This window comes from Cottoperca gobio, chromosome 6, assembly GCF_900634415.1.
Source record: "Cottoperca gobio chromosome 6, fCotGob3.1, whole genome shotgun sequence".
NCBI lineage: Eukaryota > Metazoa > Chordata > Actinopteri > Perciformes > Bovichtidae > Cottoperca > Cottoperca gobio.
The window spans coordinates 2,780,510-2,792,596 of NC_041360.1; the positions used below are offsets into that span (position 1 = coordinate 2,780,510).

The 12,087-nt window shown below is 37.5% G+C and overlaps 8 non-coding genes across 8 annotated transcripts; all 8 read left to right on the plus strand.

The window, feature by feature from the left end:
- The first annotated feature begins 2 nt into the window (after positions 1–2).
- Positions 3–75, plus strand: trnam-cau (transfer RNA methionine (anticodon CAU)). The gene has a single exon. It is a non-coding gene; the product is annotated as a tRNA-Met (tRNA).
- A 1,321-nt stretch (positions 76–1,396) lies between these two features.
- On the plus strand, positions 1,397–1,469 carry trnam-cau (transfer RNA methionine (anticodon CAU)). The gene has a single exon. It is a non-coding gene; the product is annotated as a tRNA-Met (tRNA).
- Positions 1,470–2,790: 1,321 nt separating this feature from the next.
- On the plus strand, positions 2,791–2,863 carry trnam-cau (transfer RNA methionine (anticodon CAU)). Its single transcript has one exon. It is a non-coding gene; the product is annotated as a tRNA-Met (tRNA).
- A 1,320-nt stretch (positions 2,864–4,183) lies between these two features.
- Positions 4,184–4,256, plus strand: trnam-cau (transfer RNA methionine (anticodon CAU)). Its single transcript has one exon. It is a non-coding gene; the product is annotated as a tRNA-Met (tRNA).
- A 1,321-nt stretch (positions 4,257–5,577) lies between these two features.
- trnam-cau (transfer RNA methionine (anticodon CAU)) lies at positions 5,578–5,650 on the plus strand. The gene has a single exon. It is a non-coding gene; the product is annotated as a tRNA-Met (tRNA).
- A 1,321-nt stretch (positions 5,651–6,971) lies between these two features.
- Positions 6,972–7,044, plus strand: trnam-cau (transfer RNA methionine (anticodon CAU)). The gene has a single exon. It is a non-coding gene; the product is annotated as a tRNA-Met (tRNA).
- Positions 7,045–8,366: 1,322 nt separating this feature from the next.
- On the plus strand, positions 8,367–8,439 carry trnam-cau (transfer RNA methionine (anticodon CAU)). The gene has a single exon. It is a non-coding gene; the product is annotated as a tRNA-Met (tRNA).
- A 1,877-nt stretch (positions 8,440–10,316) lies between these two features.
- On the plus strand, positions 10,317–10,389 carry trnam-cau (transfer RNA methionine (anticodon CAU)). The gene has a single exon. It is a non-coding gene; the product is annotated as a tRNA-Met (tRNA).
- The last annotated feature ends 1,698 nt before the right edge of the window (positions 10,390–12,087 follow it).

Genomic DNA, 12,087 nt, shown 5'->3' on the forward strand with positions numbered 1-12,087 from the left:
GTGCCTCGTTGGCGCAGTAGGCAGCGTGTCAGTCTCATAATCTGAAGGTCGTGAGTTCGACCCTCACACGGGGCAAAAATATTGTCGGATTGTGGGAGAGGGTTCGGTCTCTGCTCTCTTCAGATGATGCTGTCGGGATGAGAATCATCACCAAGACGGCTCTTTAAACGAGGTCCTTTCGGAATGGAAACCCATTCCAAAAGCAAGTCCATTGAGCCCTACCAACTAAACTTTCAAAGGTGTATCCGAGTGTTGCTTAACCAAAGGTCATGCAAGAAAATGTAACTCTACATTCAAGATTTGTACATTTACTGTCTGGAAATGTAAGTAAACAATATAGGCTTGCAACTTCACATTCTAGAATTAGAACTAAACATGCTAGAATTTTAACTAAACATGCTAGAATTGCAACTTCACATTTTGGAGCTGTAACTTGACATGGTAGCATTACAACTCAACATTTTAGAACTGTAACTTAACATTATAGACTTGCAACTTCTCATTCTAGAATAGCAACTTAACTGTCTAGAACGGTATCTTAACATGCTATCATTGTAACTCAACATTCTAGAACTGGGACCTAACCTACTTGACTTGTATCTTACCATTCTAGAACTATAATTTAAGATTGTAGACTTGCAATTTCACATTCTAGGATTTAACTTAACTTTCTAGAATTGTAACTAAACACGCTGGAAATGAAACTCAACATTCTAGATCTGTACATTAACATTCTTGAACTTTAACTTAACATTATAGACTTGCAACTTCACGTTCTAGAACTGTAAGTTAACGTTATAGAATTGTAACTGAACATGTTAGAAATGTAACTCAACATTGGAATCAGCTGCAATGAGACACATATCCTTAGGGTGTACCAGAAAAGATGTGATGTGGTGTGTGGTAGGTTCTGACTCCTTGTGTTTTGAAAACTCTGGTGAGATGCTTTACAGCAAATCCATGTAAAGGAGTTTAACTGGAATGTATACCTGCTGCAAGGACAGACAGCAAATAATGAAATACAGAAGCGTTTGCCCATTCGGAACTATTTATTTTGGCCGTGCTATTGGACACGTTTGCAAAATGGTTACATGTTGTGTCATATGAGCATTGGAGGTTCAGTGGTAGATTTCTCTCCTGCCACGCGGGAGGCCCTGGTCCGATTCCCGGCCAATGCAACTGGGCTTTCGATTCTTTGGGAATAGTCATTTCGACAAATTGCAACGTGTGATGCTGCTTCATTGTTTTTTTCCTAGAGTTTTGTATAATTAGTATCTCAAACTGTAATGGCAAGGTAATATACAATATACAGTTCATTATTATGCTAATTATGACAATTTATCATAATAAATAAAAGAGAACTACATTTTACTGGTAAAGGCTAACACCATTTTGTGCCTCGTTGGCGCAGTAGGCAGCGTGTCAGTCTCATAATCTGAAGGTCGTGAGTTCGACCCTCACACGGGGCAAAAATATTGTCGGATTGTGGGAGAGGGTTCGGTCTCTGCTCTCTTCAGATGATGCTGTCGGGATGAGAATCATCACCAAGACGGCTCTTTAAACGAGGTCCTTTCGGAATGGAAACCCATTCCAAAAGCAAGTCCATTGAGCCCTACCAACTAAACTTTCAAAGGTGTATCCGAGTGTTGCTTAACCAAAGGTCATGCAAGAAAATGTAACTCTACATTCAAGATTTGTACATTTACTGTCTGGAAATGTAAGTAAACAATATAGGCTTGCAACTTCACATTCTAGAATTAGAACTAAACATGCTAGAATTTTAACTAAACATGCTAGAATTGCAACTTCACATTTTGGAGCTGTAACTTGACATGGTAGCATTACAACTCAACATTTTAGAACTGTAACTTAACATTATAGACTTGCAACTTCTCATTCTAGAATAGCAACTTAACTGTCTAGAACGGTATCTTAACATGCTATCATTGTAACTCAACATTCTAGAACTGGGACCTAACCTACTTGACTTGTATCTTACCATTCTAGAACTATAATTTAAGATTGTAGACTTGCAATTTCACATTCTAGGATTTAACTTAACTTTCTAGAATTGTAACTAAACACGCTGGAAATGAAACTCAACATTCTAGATCTGTACATTAACATTCTTGAACTTTAACTTAACATTATAGACTTGCAACTTCACGTTCTAGAACTGTAAGTTAACGTTATAGAATTGTAACTGAACATGTTAGAAATGTAACTCAACATTGGAATCAGCTGCAATGAGACACATATCCTTAGGGTGTACCAGAAAAGATGTGATGTGGTGTGTGGTAGGTTCTGACTCCTTGTGTTTTGAAAACTCTGGTGAGATGCTTTACAGCAAATCCATGTAAAGGAGTTTAACTGGAATGTATACCTGCTGCAAGGACAGACAGCAAATAATGAAATACAGAAGCGTTTGCCCATTCGGAACTATTTATTTTGGCCGTGCTATTGGACACGTTTGCAAAATGGTTACATGTTGTGTCATATGAGCATTGGAGGTTCAGTGGTAGATTTCTCTCCTGCCACGCGGGAGGCCCTGGTCCGATTCCCGGCCAATGCAACTGGGCTTTCGATTCTTTGGGAATAGTCATTTCGACAAATTGCAACGTGTGATGCTGCTTCATTGTTTTTTTCCTAGAGTTTTGTATAATTAGTATCTCAAACTGTAATGGCAAGGTAATATACAATATACAGTTCATTATTATGCTAATTATGACAATTTATCATAATAAATAAAAGAGAACTACATTTTACTGGTAAAGGCTAACACCATTTTGTGCCTCGTTGGCGCAGTAGGCAGCGTGTCAGTCTCATAATCTGAAGGTCGTGAGTTCGACCCTCACACGGGGCAAAAATATTGTCGGATTGTGGGAGAGGGTTCGGTCTCTGCTCTCTTCAGATGATGCTGTCGGGATGAGAATCATCACCAAGACGGCTCTTTAAACGAGGTCCTTTCGGAATGGAAACCCATTCCAAAAGCAAGTCCATTGAGCCCTACCAACTAAACTTTCAAAGGTGTATCCGAGTGTTGCTTAACCAAAGGTCATGCAAGAAAATGTAACTCTACATTCAAGATTTGTACATTTACTGTCTGGAAATGTAAGTAAACAATATAGGCTTGCAACTTCACATTCTAGAATTAGAACTAAACATGCTAGAATTTTAACTAAACATGCTAGAATTGCAACTTCACATTTTGGAGCTGTAACTTGACATGGTAGCATTACAACTCAACATTTTAGAACTGTAACTTAACATATAGACTTGCAACTTCTCATTCTAGAATAGCAACTTAACTGTCTAGAACGGTATCTTAACATGCTATCATTGTAACTCAACATTCTAGAACTGGGACCTAACCTACTTGACTTGTATCTTACCATTCTAGAACTATAATTTAAGATTGTAGACTTGCAATTTCACATTCTAGGATTTAACTTAACTTTCTAGAATTGTAACTAAACACGCTGGAAATGAAACTCAACATTCTAGATCTGTACATTAACATTCTTGAACTTTAACTTAACATTATAGACTTGCAACTTCACGTTCTAGAACTGTAAGTTAACGTTATAGAATTGTAACTGAACATGTTAGAAATGTAACTCAACATTGGAATCAGCTGCAATGAGACACATATCCTTAGGGTGTACCAGAAAAGATGTGATGTGGTGTGTGGTAGGTTCTGACTCCTTGTGTTTTGAAAACTCTGGTGAGATGCTTTACAGCAAATCCATGTAAAGGAGTTTAACTGGAATGTATACCTGCTGCAAGGACAGACAGCAAATAATGAAATACAGAAGCGTTTGCCCATTCGGAACTATTTATTTTGGCCGTGCTATTGGACACGTTTGCAAAATGGTTACATGTTGTGTCATATGAGCATTGGAGGTTCAGTGGTAGATTTCTCTCCTGCCACGCGGGAGGCCCTGGTCCGATTCCCGGCCAATGCAACTGGGCTTTCGATTCTTTGGGAATAGTCATTTCGACAAATTGCAACGTGTGATGCTGCTTCATTGTTTTTTTCCTAGAGTTTTGTATAATTAGTATCTCAAACTGTAATGGCAAGGTAATATACAATATACAGTTCATTATTATGCTAATTATGACAATTTATCATAATAAATAAAAGAGAACTACATTTTACTGGTAAAGGCTAACACCATTTTGTGCCTCGTTGGCGCAGTAGGCAGCGTGTCAGTCTCATAATCTGAAGGTCGTGAGTTCGACCCTCACACGGGGCAAAAATATTGTCGGATTGTGGGAGAGGGTTCGGTCTCTGCTCTCTTCAGATGATGCTGTCGGGATGAGAATCATCACCAAGACGGCTCTTTAAACGAGGTCCTTTCGGAATGGAAACCCATTCCAAAAGCAAGTCCATTGAGCCCTACCAACTAAACTTTCAAAGGTGTATCCGAGTGTTGCTTAACCAAAGGTCATGCAAGAAAATGTAACTCTACATTCAAGATTTGTACATTTACTGTCTGGAAATGTAAGTAAACAATATAGGCTTGCAACTTCACATTCTAGAATTAGAACTAAACATGCTAGAATTTTAACTAAACATGCTAGAATTGCAACTTCACATTTTGGAGCTGTAACTTGACATGGTAGCATTACAACTCAACATTTTAGAACTGTAACTTAACATTATAGACTTGCAACTTCTCATTCTAGAATAGCAACTTAACTGTCTAGAACGGTATCTTAACATGCTATCATTGTAACTCAACATTCTAGAACTGGGACCTAACCTACTTGACTTGTATCTTACCATTCTAGAACTATAATTTAAGATTGTAGACTTGCAATTTCACATTCTAGGATTTAACTTAACTTTCTAGAATTGTAACTAAACACGCTGGAAATGAAACTCAACATTCTAGATCTGTACATTAACATTCTTGAACTTTAACTTAACATTATAGACTTGCAACTTCACGTTCTAGAACTGTAAGTTAACGTTATAGAATTGTAACTGAACATGTTAGAAATGTAACTCAACATTGGAATCAGCTGCAATGAGACACATATCCTTAGGGTGTACCAGAAAAGATGTGATGTGGTGTGTGGTAGGTTCTGACTCCTTGTGTTTTGAAAACTCTGGTGAGATGCTTTACAGCAAATCCATGTAAAGGAGTTTAACTGGAATGTATACCTGCTGCAAGGACAGACAGCAAATAATGAAATACAGAAGCGTTTGCCCATTCGGAACTATTTATTTTGGCCGTGCTATTGGACACGTTTGCAAAATGGTTACATGTTGTGTCATATGAGCATTGGAGGTTCAGTGGTAGATTTCTCTCCTGCCACGCGGGAGGCCCTGGTCCGATTCCCGGCCAATGCAACTGGGCTTTCGATTCTTTGGGAATAGTCATTTCGACAAATTGCAACGTGTGATGCTGCTTCATTGTTTTTTTCCTAGAGTTTTGTATAATTAGTATCTCAAACTGTAATGGCAAGGTAATATACAATATACAGTTCATTATTATGCTAATTATGACAATTTATCATAATAAATAAAAGAGAACTACATTTTACTGGTAAAGGCTAACACCATTTTGTGCCTCGTTGGCGCAGTAGGCAGCGTGTCAGTCTCATAATCTGAAGGTCGTGAGTTCGACCCTCACACGGGGCAAAAATATTGTCGGATTGTGGGAGAGGGTTCGGTCTCTGCTCTCTTCAGATGATGCTGTCGGGATGAGAATCATCACCAAGACGGCTCTTTAAACGAGGTCCTTTCGGAATGGAAACCCATTCCAAAAGCAAGTCCATTGAGCCCTACCAACTAAACTTTCAAAGGTGTATCCGAGTGTTGCTTAACCAAAGGTCATGCAAGAAAATGTAACTCTACATTCAAGATTTGTACATTTACTGTCTGGAAATGTAAGTAAACAATATAGGCTTGCAACTTCACATTCTAGAATTAGAACTAAACATGCTAGAATTTTAACTAAACATGCTAGAATTGCAACTTCACATTTTGGAGCTGTAACTTGACATGGTAGCATTACAACTCAACATTTTAGAACTGTAACTTAACATTATAGACTTGCAACTTCTCATTCTAGAATAGCAACTTAACTGTCTAGAACGGTATCTTAACATGCTATCATTGTAACTCAACATTCTAGAACTGGGACCTAACCTACTTGACTTGTATCTTACCATTCTAGAACTATAATTTAAGATTGTAGACTTGCAATTTCACATTCTAGGATTTAACTTAACTTTCTAGAATTGTAACTAAACACGCTGGAAATGAAACTCAACATTCTAGATCTGTACATTAACATTCTTGAACTTTAACTTAACATTATAGACTTGCAACTTCACGTTCTAGAACTGTAAGTTAACGTTATAGAATTGTAACTGAACATGTTAGAAATGTAACTCAACATTGGAATCAGCTGCAATGAGACACATATCCTTAGGGTGTACCAGAAAAGATGTGATGTGGTGTGTGGTAGGTTCTGACTCCTTGTGTTTTGAAAACTCTGGTGAGATGCTTTACAGCAAATCCATGTAAAGGAGTTTAACTGGAATGTATACCTGCTGCAAGGACAGACAGCAAATAATGAAATACAGAAGCGTTTGCCCATTCGGAACTATTTATTTTGGCCGTGCTATTGGACACGTTTGCAAAATGGTTACATGTTGTGTCATATGAGCATTGGAGGTTCAGTGGTAGATTTCTCTCCTGCCACGCGGGAGGCCCTGGTCCGATTCCCGGCCAATGCAACTGGGCTTTCGATTCTTTGGGAATAGTCATTTCGACAAATTGCAACGTGTGATGCTGCTTCATTGTTTTTTTCCTAGAGTTTTGTATAATTAGTATCTCAAACTGTAATGGCAAGGTAATATACAATATACAGTTCATTATTATGCTAATTATGACAATTTATCATAATAAATAAAAGAGAACTACATTTTACTGGTAAAGGCTAACACCATTTTGTGCCTCGTTGGCGCAGTAGGCAGCGTGTCAGTCTCATAATCTGAAGGTCGTGAGTTCGACCCTCACACGGGGCAAAAATATTGTCGGATTGTGGGAGAGGGTTCGGTCTCTGCTCTCTTCAGATGATGCTGTCGGGATGAGAATCATCACCAAGACGGCTCTTTAAACGAGGTCCTTTCGGAATGGAAACCCATTCCAAAAGCAAGTCCATTGAGCCCTACCAACTAAACTTTCAAAGGTGTATCCGAGTGTTGCTTAACCAAAGGTCATGCAAGAAAATGTAACTCTACATTCAAGATTTGTACATTTACTGTCTGGAAATGTAAGTAAACAATATAGGCTTGCAACTTCACATTCTAGAATTAGAACTAAACATGCTAGAATTTTAACTAAACATGCTAGAATTGCAACTTCACATTTTGGAGCTGTAACTTGACATGGTAGCATTACAACTCAACATTTTAGAACTGTAACTTAACATTATAGACTTGCAACTTCTCATTCTAGAATAGCAACTTAACTGTCTAGAACGGTATCTTAACATGCTATCATTGTAACTCAACATTCTAGAACTGGGACCTAACCTACTTGACTTGTATCTTACCATTCTAGAACTATAATTTAAGATTGTAGACTTGCAATTTCACATTCTAGGATTTAACTTAACTTTCTAGAATTGTAACTAAACACGCTGGAAATGAAACTCAACATTCTAGATCTGTACATTAACATTCTTGAACTTTAACTTAACATTATAGACTTGCAACTTCACGTTCTAGAACTGTAAGTTAACGTTATAGAATTGTAACTGAACATGTTAGAAATGTAACTCAACATTGGAATCAGCTGCAATGAGACACATATCCTTAGGGTGTACCAGAAAAGATGTGATGTGGTGTGTGGTAGGTTCTGACTCCTTGTGTTTTGAAAACTCTGGTGAGATGCTTTACAGCAAATCCATGTAAAGGAGTTTAACTGGAATGTATACCTGCTGCAAGGACAGACAGCAAATAATGAAATACAGAAGCGTTTGCCCATTCGGAACTATTTATTTTGGCCGTGCTATTGGACACGTTTGCAAAATGGTTACATGTTGTGTCATATGAGCATTGGAGGTTCAGTGGTAGATTTCTCTCCTGCCACGCGGGAGGCCCTGGTCCGATTCCCGGCCAATGCAACTGGGCTTTCGATTCTTTGGGAATAGTCATTTCGACAAATTGCAACGTGTGATGCTGCTTGCATTGGTTTTTTCCTAGAGTTTTGTATAATTAGTATCTCAAACTGTAATGGCAAGGTAATATACAATATACAGTTCATTATTATGCTAATTATGACAATTTATCATAATAAATAAAAGAGAACTACATTTTACTGGTAAAGGCTAACACCATTTTGTGCCTCGTTGGCGCAGTAGGCAGCGTGTCAGTCTCATAATCTGAAGGTCGTGAGTTCGACCCTCACACGGGGCAAAAATATTGTCGGATTGTGGGAGAGGGTTCGGTCTCTGCTCTCTTCAGATGATGCTGTCGGGATGAGAATCATCACCAAGACGGCTCTGTTAAACGTGGTCCTTTCGGGATGGAAACCCATTCCAAAAGCAAGTCCATTGAGCCCTACCAATCTAAACTTTCAAAGGTGTATCCGAGTGTTGCTTAACCAAAGGTCATGCAAGAAAATTTAACTCTACATTCAAGATTTGTACATTAACTGTCTGGAAATGTAAGTAAACAATATAGGCTTGCAACTTCACATTCAATGTGTGATGCTACTTCATTGGTTTTTGCCTAGAGTTTTGTATAATCAGTATCTCAAACTGTAATGGCAAGGTAATATACAATATACAGTTCATTATTATGCTAATTATGACAATTTATCATAATAAATAAAAAAGAACTACATTTTACTGGTAAAGGCTAACAACATTTTGTGCTTCGTTGGCGCAGGAGCAGTCAGTCTCATAATCTGAAGGTCGTTAGTTCGACCCTCACACGGGGCAATAATATTGTCGGATTGTGGGAGAGGGTTCGGTCTCTGCTCTCTTCAGATGATGCTGTCGGGATGAGAATCATCACCAAGACGGCTCTGTAAACGAGGTCATTTCGGAATGGAAGCCCATTCCAAAAGCAAGTCCATTGAGCCCTACCAACTAAACTTTCAAAGGTGCATCCGAGTGTTGATTGATTTGAATTTGATTGATTGATTGATTAACCAAAGGTCATGCAAGAAAATGTAACTCTACATTCAAGATTTGTACATTAACTCTCTGGAAATGTAAGTAAACAATATAGTCATGCAACTTCACATTCTAGAATTACAACTAAACATGCTAGAATTTTAACTTAATCATGCTAGAATTGTAACTTCACATTTTGGAGCTGTAACTTGACATGGTAGCATTGCAACTCAACATTTTAGAACTGTAACTTAACATTATAGACTTGCAACTTCTCATTCTAGAATAGCAACTTAACTGTCTAGAACGGTATCTTAACATGCTATCATTGTAACTCAACATTATAGAACTGGGACCTAACCTACTTGACTTGTATCTTAACATTCTAGAACTATAATTTAAGATTGTAGACTTGCAATTTCACATTCTATGATTAACTTAACTTTCTAGAATTGTAACTAAACACGCTGGAAAGGAAATTCAACATTCTAGATCTGTACATTAACATTCTTGAACTTTAACTTAACATTATAGACTTGCAACTTCACGTTCTAGAACTGTAAGTTAACGTTATAGAATTGTAACTGAACATGCTAGAAATGTAACTCAACATTGGAATCAGCTGCAATGAGACACATATCCTTAGGGTGTACCAGAAAAGATGTGATGTGGTGTGTGGTAGGTTCTGACTCCTTGTGTTTTGAAAACTCTGGTGAGATGCTTTACAGCAAATCCATGTAAGGAGTTTAACTGGAATGTATACCTGCTGCAAGGACAGGACAGCAAATAATGAAATACAGAAGCGTTTGCCCATTCGGAACTATTTATTTTGGCCGTGCTATTGGACACGTCTGCAAAATGGTTACATGTTGTGTCATATGAGCATTGGATGGTTCAGTGGTAGAATTCTCTCCTGCCACGCGGGAGGCCCTGGTCCGATTCCCGGCCAATGCAACTGGGCTTTCGATTCTTTGGGAATAGTCCTTTCAACAAATTGCAACGTGTGATGCTGCTTCATTGGTTTTTTGCCTAGAGTTTTGTATAATTAGTATCTCAAACTGTAATGGCAAGGTAATATACAATATACAGTTCATTATTATGCTAATTATGACAATTTATCATAATAAATAAAAGAGAACTACATTTTACTGGTAAAGGCTAACACCATTTTGTGCCTCGTTGGCGCAGTAGGCAGCGTGTCAGTCTCATAATCTGAAGGTCGTGAGTTCGACCCTCACACGGGGCAAACATATTGTCGGATTGTGGGAGAGGGTTCGGTCTCTGCTCTCTTCAGATGATGCTGTCGGGATGAGAATCATCACCAAGACGGCTCTGTTAAACGAGGTCCTTTCGGAATGGAAACCCATTCTGAAAGCAAGTCCATTGAGTCCCTACCTATCTGAACTTTCAAAGGACTGCATCTGAGTGTTGCTTAACCAAAGGTCATGCAAGAAATGTAAAATGTAACTCTACATTCAAGATTTGTACATTAACTCTCTGGAAATGTAAGTAAACAATATAGGCTTGCAACTTCACATTTTAGAACTAAACATGCTAGAATTGTAAAAATATGGATTGGTTTTTGCCTAGAGTTTTGTATAATTAGTAGCACAAACTGTAATGGCAGCGTAATATACAGATTAGAATTTAGTGTCAAGGCCACTGTTACTTCATGAAAAAGTAAAACAATAAAAATCACTCTTATGCTAAGTATGACAATTTAACACACATATTTGTTATTTTAGCAGACGCTCTTATCCAGAGCGACTAACAGTGAACTAACTACAGGGACAGTGTCACTTGGCTTAAGTCAGAATGGTGGCAGGCCCTATTATTGAATTCACTACCTTCCGGTGTTCTATTTGGAAGCCTAACCTACTTGACCACCACCATATCTAATACTTAGAACAATAAAACATTGAACGAACATTATCAACAGAGTGTGAAGAGGTTATAGTCTGTGTGTTGTGTTGCAGAAACTGAAATGACTCACGCCAATATTTCAGATGATAGATGTAATCACAACATTTTGACAACACTAATTACAAAATAATGTTTTCCTCAAAAGAAACATTTTATTTCAAAGGTGGATGCTATCAAAGATTTGTTACCTAAAATGAAAGAAGGTAAATTTCTCCTACTATTTAGTCTGAGTTACTTCGTTATTTATTAATTAAATCCCCCTAAAGCTAAGTTAAAGTAATTTTTTATTTTCCTCATTAAAGTATTCTGCTTGGATTCATGCGTGTTATTTGAACATGTTCAACAAAGGTTTAAAACAATCTGTAAGTTTAAAACTTTGTTGATCTGTTTTCTCTAATGCTTTTGTGTTTCCTGAAATATAATCTTCTCTTTGGCATTGTGTTGTCTATAATGTGGTTGTATTTTGTTGTTGCATTTTGTTGTTGCATTTTCTGTTTTGTTCATGCATTGCTGTTGTTTTTATGGGCTTTATAATATGTTTTTTATGACATTTTCATTTGTTTTATATATGTTTTGTCGAAAGCAATGCAGTAAGAGAGTCCACAGTTAAAGTGTAGAAGATGTTGAAAGTTACCATAAAGGATGGGTAGGAAAATGTCCACCTCCACATATAAAAGCTATATTTTAAGGGAAACAGTTGTTCACAGTAATCAAAATAGCACCGATCCTTTATATGCGACCTGGTTTGTGGCATATTGTAAAGTGTGGACAGCTGAACAGGAATAGATTGACATCACATCTCTGAGTTCCATCATGATCAGCACAATAACTGCATCAAAATCTGTCATTTGAACACATTTAATGTATATTATAGTCCATGATAGAGTTGACAGCTATACCATAACAATATAAAGGAGGATACATTTAATATATAATGTGTCTAAAATTCAAAAATACAGTTGATACAGTTATTTGGCTAGCTTTCATACATTTTCCTCTACTCTCATTAAAGGTAGAAATG